We start from the raw sequence: 19,930 nt of genomic DNA, 5'->3' as shown, positions 1-19,930 counted from the left end.
CTCCTCATATTTATGACACATTTTGAAGCTCTTCATATTATTCACACCTTTTCAGGCTCTTCATGGTTTTGAACACCGCTTTATGCTCCTCCTATTTTTCAGACCGTTTCATGCTCTTCATATTTTTCACACCTTTTGAAGCTCTTCATATTTTTCACACCTTTTCAGGCTCATCATGTTTTTCCACACCGCTTCATGCTCCTTCTATTTTTCAAAACGTTTCATGTTCCTCATATTTTTGACACCTTTTGAATCTCTTTATATTTGTCACACCTTTTCAGGCTCTTCATGTTTTTCAACACCGCTTCATGCTCCTCCTATTTTTCAGATCGTTTCTTTCTCCTCCTATATTTCAAACTGTTTCATGCACCTCTTATTATTGACACCTTTTGAAGCTCTTCCTATTTTTCACACCTTTTCAGGCTCTTCATGTTTTTCAACACCACTTCACGCTCCTCCTATTTTTGAGACCGGTTCATGCTCCTCATATGTTTCACACATTTAGAAGCTCTTCATATTTTTCCCACCTTCCCAGGCTCTTCATGTATTTGAGCACAGCTTCATGCTCCTCCTATTTTTCAGACCGTTTCATGCTCCTCATATTTTTGATACCTTTTGAAGCTCTTCATATTTTTCACACCTTTTCAGGCTCTTCATGTTTTTGAACACCATTTCATGCTGCTCCTATTTTTCAGACCGTTTCATGCTTCTCATGTTTTCGACACGTTTTGGGGCTCTTCATATTTTTCACACCATTGCAGGCTCTTCATGTTTTTGAACAGCGTTTCATGCTCCTCCTATATTTCAGACCGTTTCATGCTCCTCATATTTTTGACACCTTTTGAAGCTCTTCATATTTTTCACACCTTTTGAAGCTCTTCATATTTTTCACAACATTTCAGGCTCTTCATGTTTTTGAACACCTTTTCATGCTCCTCCTATATTTCAGACCATTTCATGCTCCTCATATTTTTGACACCTTTTGAAGCTCTTCATATTTTTCACACTTTTTCAGGCTCTTCATGTTTTTGAAGACCGCTTCATGCTCCTCCTATTTTTCAGACCGTTTCATGCTCCTCATGTATTTCACACCCTTTGAAGCTCTTCATATATTTCACACCTTTTCAGGCTCTTCATGTTTTTCAACAGCGTTTTATGATCCTCCTATTTTTCATACCGTTTCATGCTCCTCTTGTATTTCCCACCTTTTGAAGGTTTCATATTTTTCACAACTTTTCAGGCTATTCATGTTTTTGAACACCGCTTCATGCTCCTACTATTTTTCAGACCGTTTTTGCTCCTCATATATTTCACACCTTTTGAAGCACTTCATATGTTTCACACATTTTCAGGCTCTTCATGTTTTGAACACCGATTCATGCTCCTCTATTTTTCAGACCGTTTCATGCTCTTCTTATTGTAGACACCTTTTGAAAGTCCTCATATATTTCACACCTTTTCAGGCTCTTAAAGTTTTTCAACACTGCTTCACGCTCCTCCTATTTTTCAGATCGTTTCATGCTCCTCATATTTTTGACAACTTTTGAAGCTCTTCCTATTTTTCACACCTTTACAGGCTCTTCATGATTTTGAACACCGCTTCATGCTCCTACTATTTTCAGACCGTTTCAAGCTCCTCATGTATTTCACACCTTTTGAAGCTCTTCATATTTTTCACACCTTTTCAGGCTCTTGATGTTATTAAACACCGTTTCATGCTCCTCCTACTTTTCAGACCGTTTCATACTCCTCATATTTTTGACACATTTTGAAGCTCTTCATATATTTCACACCTTTTCAGGCTCTTCATGTTTTTCAACACCACTTCATGCTCCTCCTATTTTTCAGATCGCTTCATGCTCATCTCCTTTTTGACACCTTTTGAAGCTGTTCATATTTTTCACACCTTTTGAAGCTCTTCATATTTTTCACAAGTTTTCAGGCTCTTCATGTTTTTGAACACCGCTTCTTGCTCCTCTTATTTTTCAGACCGTTGCATGCTCCTCATCTTTTTGACACATTTTGAAGCTCTTCATATTTTTCACACCTTTTCAGGCTCTTGATGTTATTAAACACCGTTTCATGCTGCTCCTACTTTTCAGACCGTTTCATGCTCCTCATCTTTTTGACACATTTTGAAGCTCTTCATATTTTTCACATCTTTTCAAGCTCTTCATGTTTTTGGACACCGTTTCATGCTCCTCCTATTTTTCAGACCGATTCATGCTCTTCATGTGTTTCACACCTTTTGAAGCTCTTCATATTTTTCACACTTTTTCAGGCTCTTCATGTTTTTCAACACCGCTTCATGCTCCTCCTATTTTCAGACCGTTTCATGCTCCTCATATTTTTGGCACTGTTTGAAGCTCTTCATATTTTTCACACGTTTTCAGGCTCTTCATCTTTTTCAACACCACTTAATGCTCCTCCTACTTTTGAGACCGTTTCATGCTCTTCATGTATTTCTGACTTTTTGAAGCTCTTCATATTTTTCACACGTTTTCAGGCTCTTCATGTTTTTGAAGACCGCTTCATGCTCCTCCTATTTTTCAGAGAGTTTCATGCTCTTCATGTATTTCACACCTTTTGAAGCTCTTCATATTTCTCACACCTTTTCAGGCTCTCATGTGTTTGAATACAGCTTCATGCTCCTCCTATTTTTCAGACCGTTTCAGGCTCCTCATATATTTCACACCTTTTGAAGCTCTGCATATTTTTCACACATTTTCAGGCTCTTCATGTTTTTGAACACTGTTTCATGATCCTCCTAATTTTCAGACCGTTTCATGCTCCTCATATTTTTGACACCTTTTGAAGCTCTTCATAATTTTCACACCTTTTCAGGCTCTTCATATTTTTCAACACCACTTCATGCTCCTCCTATTTTTCAGATCGCTTCATGCTCATCTCATTTTTTACACCTTTTGAAGCTGTTCATATTTTTCACACCTTTTGAAGATCTTCATATTTTTCACACGTTTTCAGGCTCTTCATGTTTTTCTACACCGCCTGATGCTCCTCCTATTTTTGAGACCGTTTCATGCTCCTCATAATTTTGACACTTTTTAAAGCTCTTCATATTTTTCACACCATTTCAGGCACTTCATGTATTTCAACACCGTTTCATGCTCCTCCTATTTTTCAGACCGTTTCATGCTCCTCATATTTTTGACACCTTTTGAAGCTCTTCATATTTTTCACACCTTTTCATGCTCTTCATGTTTTTCAACAATGCTTCATGCTCCCCCTATTTTTCAGACCATTTCATGCGCCTCCTATTTTTGAAACCTTTTGAAGCTCTTCATATTTTTCACACGTTTTCAGGCTCTTCATGTTTTGGGCACCGCTTCATGCTCCTCCTGTTTTTCAGACCGTTTCATGCTCCTCATATTTTTGACGTGTTTTGAAGCTCTTCATATATTTCACAACTTTTCAGGCTCTTCATGTTTTTGAACACCGTTTCATGCTTCTCTTATTTTTCAGACCGTTTCATTCTCCTCATATTTTTGACACCTTTTGAACCTCTTCATATGTGTCACACCTTTTGAAGCTTTTCATATTTTCACAATTTTCATGCTCTTCATATTTTTCAACACCACTACATGCTTCTCCTATTTTTCAGACCGTTTCATGCTCCTCATATTTCTGACAACATTTGAATCTCTTCATATTTTTCACCCCTTTTCAGGCTCTTCATGTTTGTCAACACCGCTTCATGCTCCTCCTATTTTTCAGACCGTTTCATGCTCCTCGTATATTTGAGACCGTTTCATGCTCGTCATATTTTTGACAGCTTTTGAAGCTCTTCATATTTTTCACACGTTTTCAGGCTCTTCATGATTTTCAACACCGCTTCATGCTCCTCCTATGTTTCAGACCGTTTCATGCTCCTCATATTTTGACACCTTTTGAAGCTCTTCATATTTTTCACACGTTTTCCGGCTCTTCAAGTTTTTGGGCACCGCTTCATGCTCCTCCTATTTTTCAGACCGTTTCATGCTCCTCATATATTTCACACATTTTGAAGCTCTTCATATTTTTCTCACCTTTTCCGGCTCTTCATGTTTTTGGGCACCGCTTCATGCTCCTCCTATTTTTCAGACCGTTTCATGCTCCTCATATTTTTCACACATTTTGAAGCTCTTCATATTTTTCACTCCTTTTCAGGCTCTTCATGTTTTTAAACAGAGCTTCATGCTCCTCCTATTTTTCAGACCGTTTCATGCTCCTCATGTATTTCACACCGTTTGAAGTTCCTCCTATTTTTCACACATTTTCAGGCTCTTCATGTTTTTCAACACCATTCCATGCTCCTCCTATATTTCAGACCGTTTCATGTTATTCATATTTTTCAGACCGTTTCATGCTCCTCATATTTTTGACACTTTTGGAAACTCTTCATATTTTTCACACCTTTTCAGGCTCTTCATGTTTTTAAACAGAGCTTCATGCTCCTCCTATTTTTCAGACCGTTTCATGCTCCTCATATTTTTCACACCTTTTCACGCTCCTCATGTTTTTCAACACCATTTCATGCTCCTCCGATTTTTCAGACCGTTTCATGTTCCTCCTTTTTTTGAGACCATTTCATTCTCCTCATGTTTTTGACACCTTTTGTAGTTCTTCATATTTTTCACACCTTTTCAGGCTCTTCATGTTTTTGGGCACTGCTTCATGCTCCTCCTATTTTTCAGATCGTGTGATGCTACTCATATATTTGAAACCTTTTGAAGCTCTTCATATTTTTCACACCTTTTCAGGCTCTTCATGTTTTTCAACACCACTTCATGCTCCTCCTATTTTTCAGACCGTTTCATGCTCCTCCTATTTTCAGGCCGTTTCATGCTCCTCATATATTTCACAGCATTTGTAGCTCTTCATGTTTTTCACACCTTTTCAGTCTCTTCATGTATTTGAACACCATTTCATGCTCCGCCTATTTTTCAGACCGTTTCATGCTCCTCATATTTTTCACACATTTTGAAGCTCTTCATATTTTTCACACGTTTTCAGGCTCTTCATGTTTTTTCACACCGTTTCATGATCCTCCTGTTTTTCGTACAGTTTCATGCTCATCTCATTTTTGACACATTTTGAAGCTTTTCATATTTTTCACAACTTTTCAGGCTCTTCATGTTTTGGAACACCGCTTCATGCTCCTCCTATTTTTCAGAAAGTTTAATGCTCCTCATGTATTTCACACCTTTTGAAGCTCTTCATATTTTTCAGACCTTTTCAGGCTCTTCATGTTTTTGAACACCTCTTCATGCTCCTCCTATTTTAGAGACCGTTTTATGCTCTTCATATTTTTGACACCTTTTGAAGCTCTTCATATTTTTCACACCTTTTCTGTCTCTGCATATTTTGAACACCGCTTCATGCTCCTTCTATTTTTCAGACCGTTTCATGATCCTCATTTTTTTGACACCTTTTGAAGCTTTTCATATTTTTCACACCTTTTCAGTCTCTTCATGTTTTTCAACACCACTTTATGTTCCTCCTATTATTCAGACCGTTTCATGCTCATCTCATTTTTGACACCTTTTGAAGCTCTTTATATTTTTCACACCTTTTGAAGCTCTTCATATTCTTCACACCTTTTCAGGATCTTCATGTTTTTAAACACCCCTTCATGCTCCTCCTATTTTTCAGACCTTTTCATGCTCCTCATATTTTTCAAATCTTTTGAAGCTCTTCATATTTTTCGCACCACTCCAGGCTCTTCATGTTTTTGAACACCGCTTCATGCTTCTCCTATTTTACAGACCGTTTCATTCTCCGCATGTATTTCACATCTTTTGAAGCTCTTCCTATTTTTCAAAATTTTTCAGGCTCTTCATGTTTTTCAACACCGTTTCATGCTCCTCATATTTTTCAGACTGTTTCATGCTCCTCATATTTTGACACCATTTGAAGCTCTTCATATTTTCACAGCTTTTCAGGCTCTTCATGTTTTCAACACCACTTCATCCTCCTCATATTTTTCAGACCGTTTCATGCTCATCTCAGTTTTGACACCTTTTGAAGCTCTTCATATATTTCACACCTTTTCAGGCTCTTCATGTTTTCAACACCGCTTCATGGTCCTCCTATTTTTCAGACCGTTTCATGCTCCTCATATTTTTGATACCTTTTGAAGCTCTTCATATATTTCACACCTTTTCATGCTCTTCATGTTTTCAACACCACTTCATCCTCCTCCTATTTTTCAGACCGTTTCATGCTCATGTCATTTTTGACACCTTTTGAAGCTCTTCATATTTTTCACAGCTTTTGAAGCTCTTCATATTTTTCACACCTTTTCAGGCTCTTCATGTTTTTGAACACCGTTTCATGCTTCTCCTATTTTTCAGACCGTTTCATGCTCCTCATATTTTTGACACCTTTTGAAGCTCTTCATATTTTTCAAACCTTTTCAGGTTCTTCAAGTTTTTCAACACCGTTTCATGCTCCTCATATTTTTCAGACCGTTTCATGCTCCTCATATTTTTGACACCTTTTGAAGCTCTTCCTGTTTTCCACAATTTTTCAGCCTCTTCATGTTTTAGAACACCGCTTCATGCTCCTTCTATTTTTCATACCGTTTCATGCTCATCTCATTTTTGACACCTTTTGAAGCTCTTGATATTTTTCACACCTTTTGAAGCTCTTCATGTTTTTCACACCTTTTCAGGATCTTCATGTTTTTAAACACCGCTTCATGCTCCCCCTATTTTTCAGACCTGTTCATGCTCCTCATATTTTTCAAATCTTTTGAAGCTCTTCATATTTTTCGCACCTTTCCAGGCTCTCCATGTTTTTGAACACCGCTTCATGCTCCTCCTATTTTACAGACCGTTTCATTCTCCTCATGTATTTCACACCGTTTGAAGCTCTTCCTATTTTTCAAAACTTTTCAGGCTCTTCATGTTTTTCAACACCTTTTCATGCTCCTCCTCTTTTTCAGACTGTTTCAAGTTCCTCATATTTTGACACCTTTTGAAGCTCTTCATATTTATCACAGCTTTTCAGGCTCTTCATGTTTTACAACACCGCATCATGCTCCACCTATTTTTCAGACTGTTTCATGCTCCTCATATATTTGACACCTTTTGAAGCTCTTCATATTTTTCACACCTTTTCAAGCTCTTCATGTTTTTCAACACTGCTTCATGCTCCTCCTATTTTTCAGACCGTTTCATGCGCCTCATATTTTTCACACGTTTTGAAGCTCTTCATATTTTTCACACCTTTTCAGGCTCTTCATGTTTTTCAACACCGCTTCATGCTCCTCCTATTTTTCACCGTTTCATGCTCCTCATATTTTTAACACCTTTTCAAGCTCTTCATATTTTTCACACCTTTTCATCCTCTTCAAGTTTTTGAAAACCGCTTCATCCTCCTCCTATTTTTAAGACCGTTTCATGCTCCTCATATTTTTGACACCTTTTGAAGCTCTTCATATTTTTCACACCTTTTCATCCTCTTCAAGTTTTTGAACACCATTTCATCCTCCTCCTATTTTTAAGACTGTTTCATGCTCCTCATATTTTTGACACCTTTTGAAGCTCTTCATATTTTTCACACGTTTTCAGGCTCTTCATGTTTTTCAACACCGTTTCATGATCCTCCTGTTTTTCGTACAGTTTCATGCTCATCTCATTTTTGACACATTTTGAAGCTTTTCATATTTTTCACAACTTTTCAGGCTCTTCATGTTTTGGAACACCGCTTCATGCTCCTCCTATTTTTCAGAAAGTTTAATGCTCCTCATGTATTTCACACCTTTTGAAGCTCTTCATATTTTTCAGACCTTTTCAGGCTCTTCATGTTTTTGAACACCTCTTCATGCTCCTCCTATTTTACAGACCGTTTTATGCTCTTCATATTTTTGACACCTTTTGAAGCTCTTCATATTTTTCACACCTTTTCTGTCTCTGCATATTTTGAACACCGCTTCATGCTCCTTCTATTTTTCAGACCGTTTCATGATCCTCATTTTTTTGACACCTTTTGAAGCTTTTCATATTTTTCACACCTTTTCAGTCTCTTCATGTTTTTCAACACCACTTTATGTTCCTCCTATTATTCAGACCGTTTCATGCTCATCTCATTTTTGACAGCTTTTGAAGCTCTTTATATTTTTCACACCTTTTGAAGCTCTTCATATTTTTCACACCTTTTCAGGATCTTCATGTTTTTAAACACCCCTTCATGCTCCTCCTATTTTTCAGACCTTTTCATGCTCCTCATATTTTTCAAATCTTTTGAAGCTCTTCATATTTTTCGCACCACTCCAGGCTCTTCATGTTTTTGAACACCGCTTCATGCTTCTCCTATTTTACAGACCGTTTCATTCTCCGCATGTATTTCACATCTTTTGAAGCTCTTCCTATTTTTCAAAATTTTTCAGGCTCTTCATGTTTTTCAACACTGTTTCATGCTCCTCCTATTTTTCAGACTGTTTCATGCTCCTCATATTTTGACACCATTTGAAGCTCTTCATATTTTCACAGCTTTTCAGGCTCTTCATGTTTTCAACACCACTTCATCCTCCTCCTATTTTTCAGACCGTTTCATGCTCATCTCAGTTTTGACACCTTTTGAAGCTCTTCATATATTTCACACCTTTTCATGCTCTTCATGTTTTCAACACCGCTTCATGCTCCCCCTATTTTTCAGACCTGTTCATGCTCCTCATATTTTTCAAATCTTTTGAAGCTCTTCATATTTTTCGCACCTTTCCAGGCTCTCCATGTTTTTGAACACCGCTTCATGCTCCTCCTATTTTACAGACCGTTTCATTCTCCTCATGTATTTCACACCGTTTGAAGCTCTTCCTATTTTTCAAAACTTTTCAGGCTCTTCATGTTTTTCAACACCTTTTCATGCTCCTCCTCTTTTTCAGACTGTTTCAAGTTCCTCATATTTTGACACCTTATGAAGCTCTTCATATTTATCACAGCTTTTCAGCCTCTTCATGTTTTACAACACCGCATCATGCTCCACCTATTTTTCAGACTGTTTCATGCTCCTCATATATTTGACACCTTTTGAAGCTCTTCATATTTTTCACACCTTTTCAAGCTCTTCATGTTTTTCAACACTGCTTCATGCTCCTCCTATTTTTCAGAGCGTTTCATGCGCCTCATATTTTTCACACGTTTTGAAGCTCTTCATATTTTTCACACCTTTTCAGGCTCTTCATGTTTTTCAACACCGCATCATGCTCCTCCTATTTTCAGACTGTTTAATGCTCCTCATATTTTTCACACGTTTTTGAAGCTCTTCATATTTTTCTCACCTTTTCAGTCACTTCGTGTTTTTGAACACAGCTTCATGCTCCTCCTATTTTTCAGACCGTTCATGAGCCTCATATTTTTGAAATATTTTGAAGCTCTTCATAATTTTCACACCTTTTAAGGCTCTTCATGTTTTTCAACGCCGCTTCATGCTCCTAGAGTTTTTCAGACCGTTCATGCTCCTCATATTTTTGACACCTTTTGAAGCTCTTCATATTTTTCATACCTTTTCAGGCTCTCCATATTTTTGAACACCGCTTCGTGCTCCTCCTAATTTTGAGACGGTTTCATGCTCCTCATATTTATGACACATTTTGAGCTCTTCATATTATTCACACCTTTTCATGCTCTTCATGTTTCTAACACCGTTTCATGCTTCTCCTATTTTTCAGACCATTTAATGCTCCTCATATTTTTCACACCTTTTGAATCTCTTTATATTTGTCACACCTTTTCATGCTCTTCATGTTTTTCACAACTTTTCAGGCTCTTCATGTTTTTAAACACCGCTTCATGCTCCCCCTATTTTTCAGACCTGTTCATGCTCCTCATATTTTTCAAATCTTTTGAAGCTCTTCATTTTTTTCGCACCTTTCCAGGCTCTCCATGTTTTTGAACACCGCTTCATGCTCCTCCTATTTTACAGACCGTTTCATTCTCCTCATGTATTTCACACCGTTTGAATCTCTTCCTATTTTTCAAAACTTTTCAGGCTCTTCATGTTTTTCAACATCTTTTCATGCTCCTCCTCTTTTTCAGACTGTTTCAAGTTCCTCATATTTTGACACCTTTTGAAGCTGTTCATATTTTTCACAGCTTTTCAGGCTCTTCATGTTTTACAACACCGCATTATGCTCCACCTATTTTTCAGACTGTTTCATGCTCCTCATATATTTGACACCTTTTGACGCTCTTCATATTTTTCACACCTTTTCAAGCTCTTCATGTTTTTCAACACTGCTTCATGCTCCTCCTATTTTTCAGACCGTTTCATGGTCCTCATATTTTTCACACGTTTTGAAGCTCTTCATATTTTTCACACCTTTTCAGGCTCTTCATGTTTTTCAACACCGCATCATGCTCCTCCTATTTTTCAGACCGTTCATGCCCCTCATATTTTTGAAATATTTTGAAGCTCTTCATATTTTTCACACCTTTTCAGGCTCTTCATGTTTTTCCACGCCACTTCATGCTCCTAGAGTTTTTCAGACAGTTCATTCTCCTCATATTTATGACACCTTTTGAAGCTCTTCATATTTTTCACACCTTTTCAGGCTATTCATGTTTTTCAACACCGCTTCATGCTCCTCCTACATTTCAGACCGTTTCATTCTCCTCCTATTTTTCAGACCGTTTTATGCTCCTCATATTTTTGACACCTTTTGAAGCTCGTCATATTTTTCACACCTTTTCAGGCTATTCATGTTTTTCAACACCACTTTATGCTCCTCCTATTTTTCAGACCGTTTCATGCTCATCTCATTTTTTACACCTTTTGAAGCTCTTCATATTTTTCACACCTTTTCAGGCTCTTCATATTTTTGAACACCGCTTCATGCTCCTCCTATTTTTCCGACCGTTTCATGCTCCTCATACATTTCACACCTTTTGAAGCTCTTCATGTTTTTAACACCTTTTCAGGCTCTTCATGTTTTTCAACACCGCCTCATGCTCCTCGTATTTTTCAGACCGTTTCATGCTCCTCCTATTTTTGAGACCGTTTCAGGTTCCTCATATTTTTAACACCTTTTGAAGCTCTTCATATTTTCCATACCTTTTCAGGCTCTTCATGTTTTTGAACACCGTTTCATGCTCCTCCTATTTTTCAGACCGTTTCATGTTCCTCATATTTTTGACACCTTTTGAAGCTCTTCATATTTTTCACAGCTTTACAGACTCTTCATGTTTTTAAACACCGCTTCATGCGCCTTCTATTTTTCAGACCGTTTCATGTTCCTCATATTTTTGACACCTTTTGAAGCTCTTCATATTTTTCACTCCTTTTCAGGCTCTTCATGTTTTTCAATACCGTTTCATGCTCCTCCTATTTTTCCTACCGTTTCATGCTCCTCCTATTTTTCAGACCGTTTCATGCTCCTCATATTTTTGACAATTTTGGAAGCTCTTCATATTTTTCACACGTTTTCAGGCTCTTCATGTTTTTCAACACCGCTATATGCTCCTACTAAATTTCAGACTGTTTCATGCTCCTCATGTATTTCACACCTTTTGAAGCTCTTCATAGTTTTCACAACTTTTCAGGCTCTTAAAGTTTTTCAACACCACTTCATGTTCCTCCTATTATTCAGACCGTTTCATGCTCATCTCAATTTTGACAGCTTTTGAACCTCTTGATATTTTTCACACCTTTTGAAGCTCTTCATATTTTTCACACCTTTTCAGGCTCTTCATGTTTTTCAACACCGTTTCATGCTCCTCCTATTTCAGACCGTTTCGTGTTCCTCATATTTTTGACACCTTTTGAAGCTCTTCATATTTTTCACAGCCTTACAGGCTCTTCATGTTTTTAAACACCACTTCATATGCCTTCTATTTTTCAGACCGTTTCATGTTCCTCATATTTTTGACACCTTTTGAAGCTCTTCATATTTTTCACACCTTTTCAGGCTCTTCATGTTTTTCAACACCGCTTCATGCTCCTCCTATTTTCAGAACGTTTCATTTTCTTCATATTTTTGACAACTTTTGAAGCTCTTCATATTTTTCACTCCTTTTCAGGCACTTCATGTTTTTGAACACCGTTTCATGCTCCTCCTATTTTTCAGACCGTTTCATGCTCTTCATATTTTAGACACCTTTTGAGGCTCTTCATATTTCTCATACCTTTTCAGGCTTTCCATATTTTTGAACACCGCTTCGTGCTCCTCCTAATTTTGAGACGGTTTCATGCTCCTCATATTTATGACACATTTTGAAGCTCTTCATATTATTCACACCTTTTCAGGCTCTTCATGGTTTTGAACACCGCTTTATGCTCCTCCTATTTTTCAGACCGTTTCATGCTCTTCATATTTTTCACACCTTTTGAAGCTCTTCATATTTTTCACACCTTTTCAGGCTCATCATGTTTTTCCACACCGCTTCATGCTCCTTCTATTTTTCAAAACGTTTCATGTTCCTCATATTTTTGACACCTTTTGAATCTCTTTATATTTGTCACACCTTTTCAGGCTCTTCATGTTTTTCAACACCGCTTCATGCTCCTCCTATTTTTCAGATCGTTTCTTTCTCCTCCTATATTTCAAACTGTTTCATGCACCTCTTATTATTGACACCTTTTGAAGCTCTTCCTATTTTTCACACCTTTTCAGGCTCTTCATGTTTTTCAACACCACTTCACGCTCCTCCTATTTTTGAGACCGGTTCATGCTCCTCATATGTTTCACACATTTAGAAGCTCTTCATATTTTTCCCACCTTCCCAGGCTCTTCATGTATTTGAGCACAGCTTCATGCTCCTCCTATTTTTCAGACCGTTTCATGCTCCTCATATTTTTGATACCTTTTGAAGCTCTTCATATTTTTCACACCTTTTCAGGCTCTTCATGTTTTTGAACACCATTTCATGCTGCTCCTTTTTTTCAGACCGTTTCATGCTTCTCATGTTTTCGACACGTTTTGGGGCTCTTCATATTTTTCACACCATTGCAGGCTCTTCATGTTTTTGAACAGCGTTTCATGCTCCTCCTATATTTCAGACCGTTTCATGCTCCTCATATTTTTGACACCTTTTGAAGCTCTTCATATTTTTCACACCTTTTGAAGCTCTTCATATTTTTCACAACATTTCAGGCTCTTCATGTTTTTGAACACCTTTTCATGCTCCTCCTATATTTCAGACCATTTCATGCTCCTCATATTTTTGACACCTTTTGAAGCTCTTCATATTTTTCACACTTTTTCAGGCTCTTCATGTTTTTGAAGACCGCTTCATGCTCCTCCTATTTTTCAGACCGTTTCATGCTCCTCATGTATTTCACACCCTTTGAAGCTCTTCATATATTTCACACCTTTTCAGGCTCTTCATGTTTTTCAACACCGTTTTATGATCCTCCTATTTTTCATACCGTTTCATGCTCCTCTTGTATTTCCCACCTTTTGAAGGTTTCATATTTTTCACAACTTTTCAGGCTATTCATGTTTTTGAACACCGCTTCATGCTCCTACTATTTTTCAGACCGTTTTTGCTCCTCATATATTTCACACCTTTTGAAGCACTTCATATGTTTCACACATTTTCAGGCTCTTCATGTTTTGAACACCGATTCATGCTCCTCTATTTTTCAGACCGTTTCATGCTCTTCTTATTGTAGACACCTTTTGAAAGTCCTCATATATTTCACACCTTTTCAGGCTCTTAAAGTTTTTCAACACTGCTTCACGCTCCTCCTATTTTTCAGATCGTTTCATGCTCCTCATATTTTTGACAACTTTTGAAGCTCTTCCTATTTTTCACACCTTTACAGGCTCTTCATGATTTTGAACACCGCTTCATGCTCCTACTATTTTCAGACCGTTTCAAGCTCCTCATGTATTTCACACCTTTTGAAGCTCTTCATATTTTTCACACCTTTTCAGGCTCTTGATGTTATTAAACACCGTTTCATGCTCCTCCTACTTTTCAGACCGTTTCATACTCCTCATATTTTTGACACATTTTGAAGCTCTTCATATATTTCACACCTTTTCAGGCTCTTCATGTTTTTCAACACCACTTCATGCTCCTCCTATTTTTCAGATCGCTTCATGCTCATCTCCTTTTTGACACCTTTTGAAGCTGTTCATATTTTTCACACCTTTTGAAGCTCTTCATATTTTTCACAAGTTTTCAGGCTCTTCATGTTTGTGAACACCGCTTCTTGCTCCTCTTATTTTTCAGACCGTTGCATGCTCCTCATCTTTTTGACACATTTTGAAGCTCTTCATATTTTTCACACCTTTTCAGGCTCTTGATGTTATTAAACACCGTTTCATGCTGCTCCTACTTTTCAGACCGTTTCATGCTCCTCATCTTTTTGACACATTTTGAAGCTCTTCATATTTTTCACATCTTTTCAAGCTCTTCATGTTTTTGGACACCGTTTCATGCTCCTCCTATTTTTCAGACCGATTCATGCTCTTCATGTGTTTCACACCTTTTGAAGCTCTTCATATTTTTCACACTTTTTCAGGCTCTTCATGTTTTTCAACACCGCTTCATGCTCCTCCTATTTTCAGACCGTTTCATGCTCCTCATATTTTTGGCACTGTTTGAAGCTCTTCATATTTTTCACACGTTTTCAGGCTCTTCATCTTTTTCAACACCACTTAATGCTCCTCCTACTTTTGAGACCGTTTCATGCTCTTCATGTATTTCTGACTTTTTGAAGCTCTTCATATTTTTCACACGTTTTCAGGCTCTTCATGTTTTTGAAGACCGCTTCATGCTCCTCCTATTTTTCAGAGAGTTTCATGCTCTTCATGTATTTCACACCTTTTGAAGCTCTTCATATTTCTCACACCTTTTCAGGCTCTCATGTGTTTGAATACAGCTTCATGCTCCTCCTATTTTTCAGACCGTTTCAGGCTCCTCATATATTTCACACCTTTTGAAGCTCTGCATATTTTTCACACATTTTCAGGCTCTTCATGTTTTTGAACACTGTTTCATGATCCTCCTAATTTTCAGACCGTTTCATGCTCCTCATATTTTTGACACCTTTTGAAGCTCTTCATAATTTTCACACCTTTTCAGGCTCTTCATATTTTTCAACACCACTTCATGCTCCTCCTATTTTTCAGATCGCTTCATGCTCATCTCATTTTTTACACCTTTTGAAGCTGTTCATATTTTTCACACCTTTTGAAGATCTTCATATTTTTCACACGTTTTCAGGCTCTTCATGTTTTTCTACACCGCCTGATGCTCCTCCTATTTTTTAGACCGTTTCATGCTCCTCATAATTTTGACACTTTTTAAAGCTCTTCATATTTTTCACACCATTTCAGGCACTTCATGTATTTCAACACCGTTTCATGCTCCTCCTATTTTTCAGACCGTTTCATGCTCCTCATATTTTTGACACCTTTTGAAGCTCTTCATATTTTTCACACCTTTTCAGGCTCTACATGTTTTTGAAAGCTGCTTCATGTTCCTCCTATTTTTCAGACAGTTTGATGCCCCGCATACTTTTGACATCATTTGAAGCTCCTCATATTTTTCACACCTTTTGAAGCTCTTCATATTTTTACACCTTTTCAGGCTCTTCATGTTTTTGAACACCGTTTCATGTTCCTCCTATTTTTCAGACCGTTTCATGCTCCTCATGTATTTCACACCTTTTGAACCTCTTCATATTTTTCACACCTTTTCAGGCTCTCATGTTTTTGAAAACAGCTTCCTGCTCCTCCTATTTTTCAGACCGTTTCATGCTCCTCATGGATTTCACACCTTTTGAAGCTCTTCAAATTTTTCACACCTTTTCAGGCCATTCATGTTTTTGAACACCGCTTCATGCTCCTCCTATTTTTCAGACCGTTTCATGTTCCTCCTATTTTTCAGATCATTTCATGCTCCTCATATTTTTGACACCTTTTGAAGCTCTTCTTATTTTTCACAACTTTTCAGGCTCTTCATGTTTTTGAACACCGCTTCATCCTCTTCCTATTTTTCAGTGCGTTTCTTGCTCCTCATGTATTTCCCACCTTTTGAAGCTCTTCATATTTTTCACACCTTTTCAAGCTCTTCATGTTTTTGAACACAACTTCATGCAACTCCTATTTTTCAGACGGTTTCATGCTCCTCATATTTTTAACACATTTTGAAGCTCTTCATATTTTTCACACCTTTTCAGGCTTTTCATGTTTTTGAACACCGCTTCATGCTCCTCCTATTTTTCAGTCCGTTTCTTGCTCCTCATGTATTTCCCACCTTTTGAAGCTCTTCATATTTTTCACACCTTTTCAAGCTCTTCATGTTTTTGAACACAACTTCATGCAACTCCTATCTTTCAGACCATTTCATGTTCCTCCTATTTTTCAGATCATTTCATGCTCCTCATATTTTTGACAATTTTTGAAGCTCTTCATATTTTTCACACCTTTTCAGGCTCTTCATGTTTTTGAACACAATTTCACGCAACTCCTATCTTTCAGACCGTTTCATGTTCCTCCTATTTTTCAGATCATTTCATGCTCCTCATATTTTTCACACCTTTTGAAGCTCTTCATATTTTTCACACCTTTTCAGGCTCTTTATGTTTGTCAACAATAATTCATGCTCCTCCTATGTTTCAGACCGTTTCATGCTCCTCATATTTTTTACACCTTTTGAAGCTCTTCATATATTACACACCTTTTCATGCCCTTCATGTTTTCAACACGACTTCATCCTCCTCCTATTTTTCAGACCGTTTCATGCTCATCTCATTTTTGACACCTTTTGAAGCTCTTCATATATTTCACACCTTTTCAGGCTCTTCATGTTTTCAACACCGCTTCATGCTCCTCGTATTTTTCAGACAGTTTCATGCTCCTCATATTTTTGATACCTTTTGAAGCTCTTCACATATTCAACACCTTTTCATGCTCTTCATGTTTTCAACACCACTTCATCCTCCTCCTATTTTTCCTACCGTTTCATGCTCCTCGTATTTTTCAGACCGTTTCATGCTCCTCATATTTTTGACAATTTTGGAAGCTCTTCATATTTTTCACACCTTTTCAGGCTCTTCATGATTTTCAACACCGCTATATGCTCCTACTAATTTTCAGACTGTTTCATGCTCCTCATATATTTCACACCTTTTGAAGCTCTTCATATTTTTCACACCTTTTCAGGCTCTTCATGTTTTGGAGCACACCTTCATGCTCCTCCCATTTTTCAGACTGTTTCATGCTCCTCATGTATTTCACACCATTTGAAGCACTTCATATTTTTCACACCTTTTCAGTCTCTTCATGTTTTTCAACACCACTTCATGTTCCTCCTATTATTCAGACCGTTTCATGCTCATCTCATTTTTGACACCTTTTGAAGTTCTTGATATTTTTCACACCATTTGAAGCTCTTCATATTTTTCACACCTTTTCAGGATCTTCATGTTTTTGCGCACCGCTTCATGCTCCTCCTATTTTTCAGACCGTTTCATGCTCCTCATATTTTTCACACATTTTGAAGCTCTTCATATTTTTCACTCCTTTTCAGGCTCTTCATGTTTTTGAACACCGCTTCATGCTTCTGCTATTTTACAGACCGTTTAATTCTCCTCATGTATTTCAAACCTTTTGAAGCTCTTCCTATTTTTCAAAACATTTCAGGCTCTTCATGTTTTTCAACACCGTTTCATGCTCCTCCTATTTTTCAGACTGTTTCATGCTCCTCATATTTTGACACCTTTTGAAGCTCTTCATATTTTTCACACCTCTTCAGGCTCTTCATGTTTTCAACACCCCTTCATCCTCCTCCTATTTTTCAGACCTTTTCAGGCTCATCTCATTTTTGACACCTTTTGAAGCTCTGCATATTTTTCACAAGTTTTCAGGCTCTTCATGTTTTCAACACCGCTTCATGCTCCTCCTATTTTTCATACCGTTTCATGCTCCTCATATTTTTGATACCTTTTGAAGCTCTTCATATATTTCACATCTTTTCATGCTCTTCATGTTTTCAACACCACTTCATGCTCCTCCTAATTTGCAGACCTTTTCATGCTCCTCCTAATTTTGACACCTGTTGATGCTGTTCATATTTTTCACACCTTTTGAAGCTCTTCTAATTTTTCACACGTTTTCAGACTCTTCATGTTTTTCAACACCGCTTCATGCTCGTGCTATTTTTCAGACCGTTTCATGCTCCTCATGTATTTCACATCTTTTGAAGCTCTTCATATTTTTCACACCTTTTCAGGCTCTTCATGTTTTACAACACCGCTTCATGCTCCTCCTAATTTGCAGACCATTTCATGCTCCTCATATTTTTCACACCTTTTGAAGCTCTTCATATTTTCACACCTTTTCAGTCTCTTCATGTTTTTCAACACCGCCTCATGATCCTCCTATTTTTCAGACCCTTTCATGTTCTCCATGTATTTCACACATTTTGAAGCTCTTCATATACTTCACACCTTTTCAGGCTCTGCATGTTTTTGAACACCGTTTCATGCTCCTCCTATTTTTCAGGCCGTTTCATGCTCATCTCATTTTTGACACCTTTTGAAGCTCTTCATATTTTTAACACCTTTTGAAGCTCTTCATATATTGGACACGTTTTCAGGCTCTTCAAGTTTTTCAACACCGTTTCATTCTCCTCCTATTTTTCAGACCGTTTCATGCTCCTCATAATTTTGACACCTTATTAAGCTCTTCAGATTTTTCACAGTTTTTCAGGCTCTTCATGTGTTTCAACACTGCTTCATTCTCCTCCTATTTTTCAGACCGTTTCATTCTCCTCATATTTTTGACACCTTTGAAGCTCTTCATATATTTCAAACGTTTTACGGCTCTTCATGTTTTTCAACACCGCTTCATGCTCCTCCTATTTTTCAGACCGTTTTATGCTCCTCATAATTTTAACACCCTTGAAGCTCTTCATATTTTTCACACCTTTTCAGGCTCTTCATGTTTTTCAACACCGCGTCATGCTCCTCCTATTTTTCAGACAATTTCATGCTCATCTCATTTTTGACACCCTTTGAAGCTCTTCATATTTTTCACAATTTGAAGTTCTTCATATTTTTCATATTTTTGAAACTCCTCATATTTTCACACGTTTTCAGACTCTTCATGTTTTTCAACACCGCTTCATGCTCCTGAAATTTTTCAGACCGTTTCATGCTCCTCATATTTTTGACACCTTTTGAAGCTCTTCATATTTCTCACACCTTTTCAGACTCTTCATGTTTTTCAACACCGCGTCATGCTCCTCCTATTTTTCAGACCATTTCATGCTCATCTCATTTTTGACACCTTTTGAAGGTTTTCATATTTTTCACACCTTTTCAGGCTCTTCATGTTTTTGAACACCGCTTCATGCTCCTCCTATTTTTCAGACCTTTTCATGCTCCTCATATTTTTCGCACCTTTTGAAGCTCTTCATTTTCACACCTTTTCAGGCTCTTCATGTTTTTAAACACCGTTTTATGCTTCTCCTATTTTTCAGACCGTTTAATGCTCCTCATGTATTTCACACCTTTTGAAGCTCTTCATATTTTTCACACCTTTTCAGGCTCTTCATGTTTTGGAACACCGTTTCATGCTCCTTCGATTTTTCAGACCGTTTCATGCTCCTCATATATTTGACACCTTTTGAAGCTCGTCATATTTTTCACTCCTTTTCAGGCTCTTCCATTTTTTCAACACCGCTTCATGCTCCTCCTATTTTTCAAACCGTTTCATGCTCCTCGTATTTTTGACACCTTGTGAAGGTCTTCATATTTTTCACACCTTTTCATGCTCTTCATGTTTTTTCAACACCGTTTCATGCTCCTCATATTTTTCAGACGATTTCATGCTTCTCAAATTTTGACACCGTTTGAAAATCTTCATATTTTTCACACCTTTTCATGCTCATCATGTTTTTCAACACAGTTTCACACTCCTTTTATTTTTGACACGTTTTGAAGCTCTGCATATTTTTCACACCTTTTCAGG

This window comes from Dama dama, chromosome 26 (assembly GCF_033118175.1).
Source record: "Dama dama isolate Ldn47 chromosome 26, ASM3311817v1, whole genome shotgun sequence".
NCBI classification, from domain to species: domain Eukaryota; kingdom Metazoa; phylum Chordata; class Mammalia; order Artiodactyla; family Cervidae; genus Dama; species Dama dama.
This window is presented reverse-complemented; position numbering follows the sequence as displayed.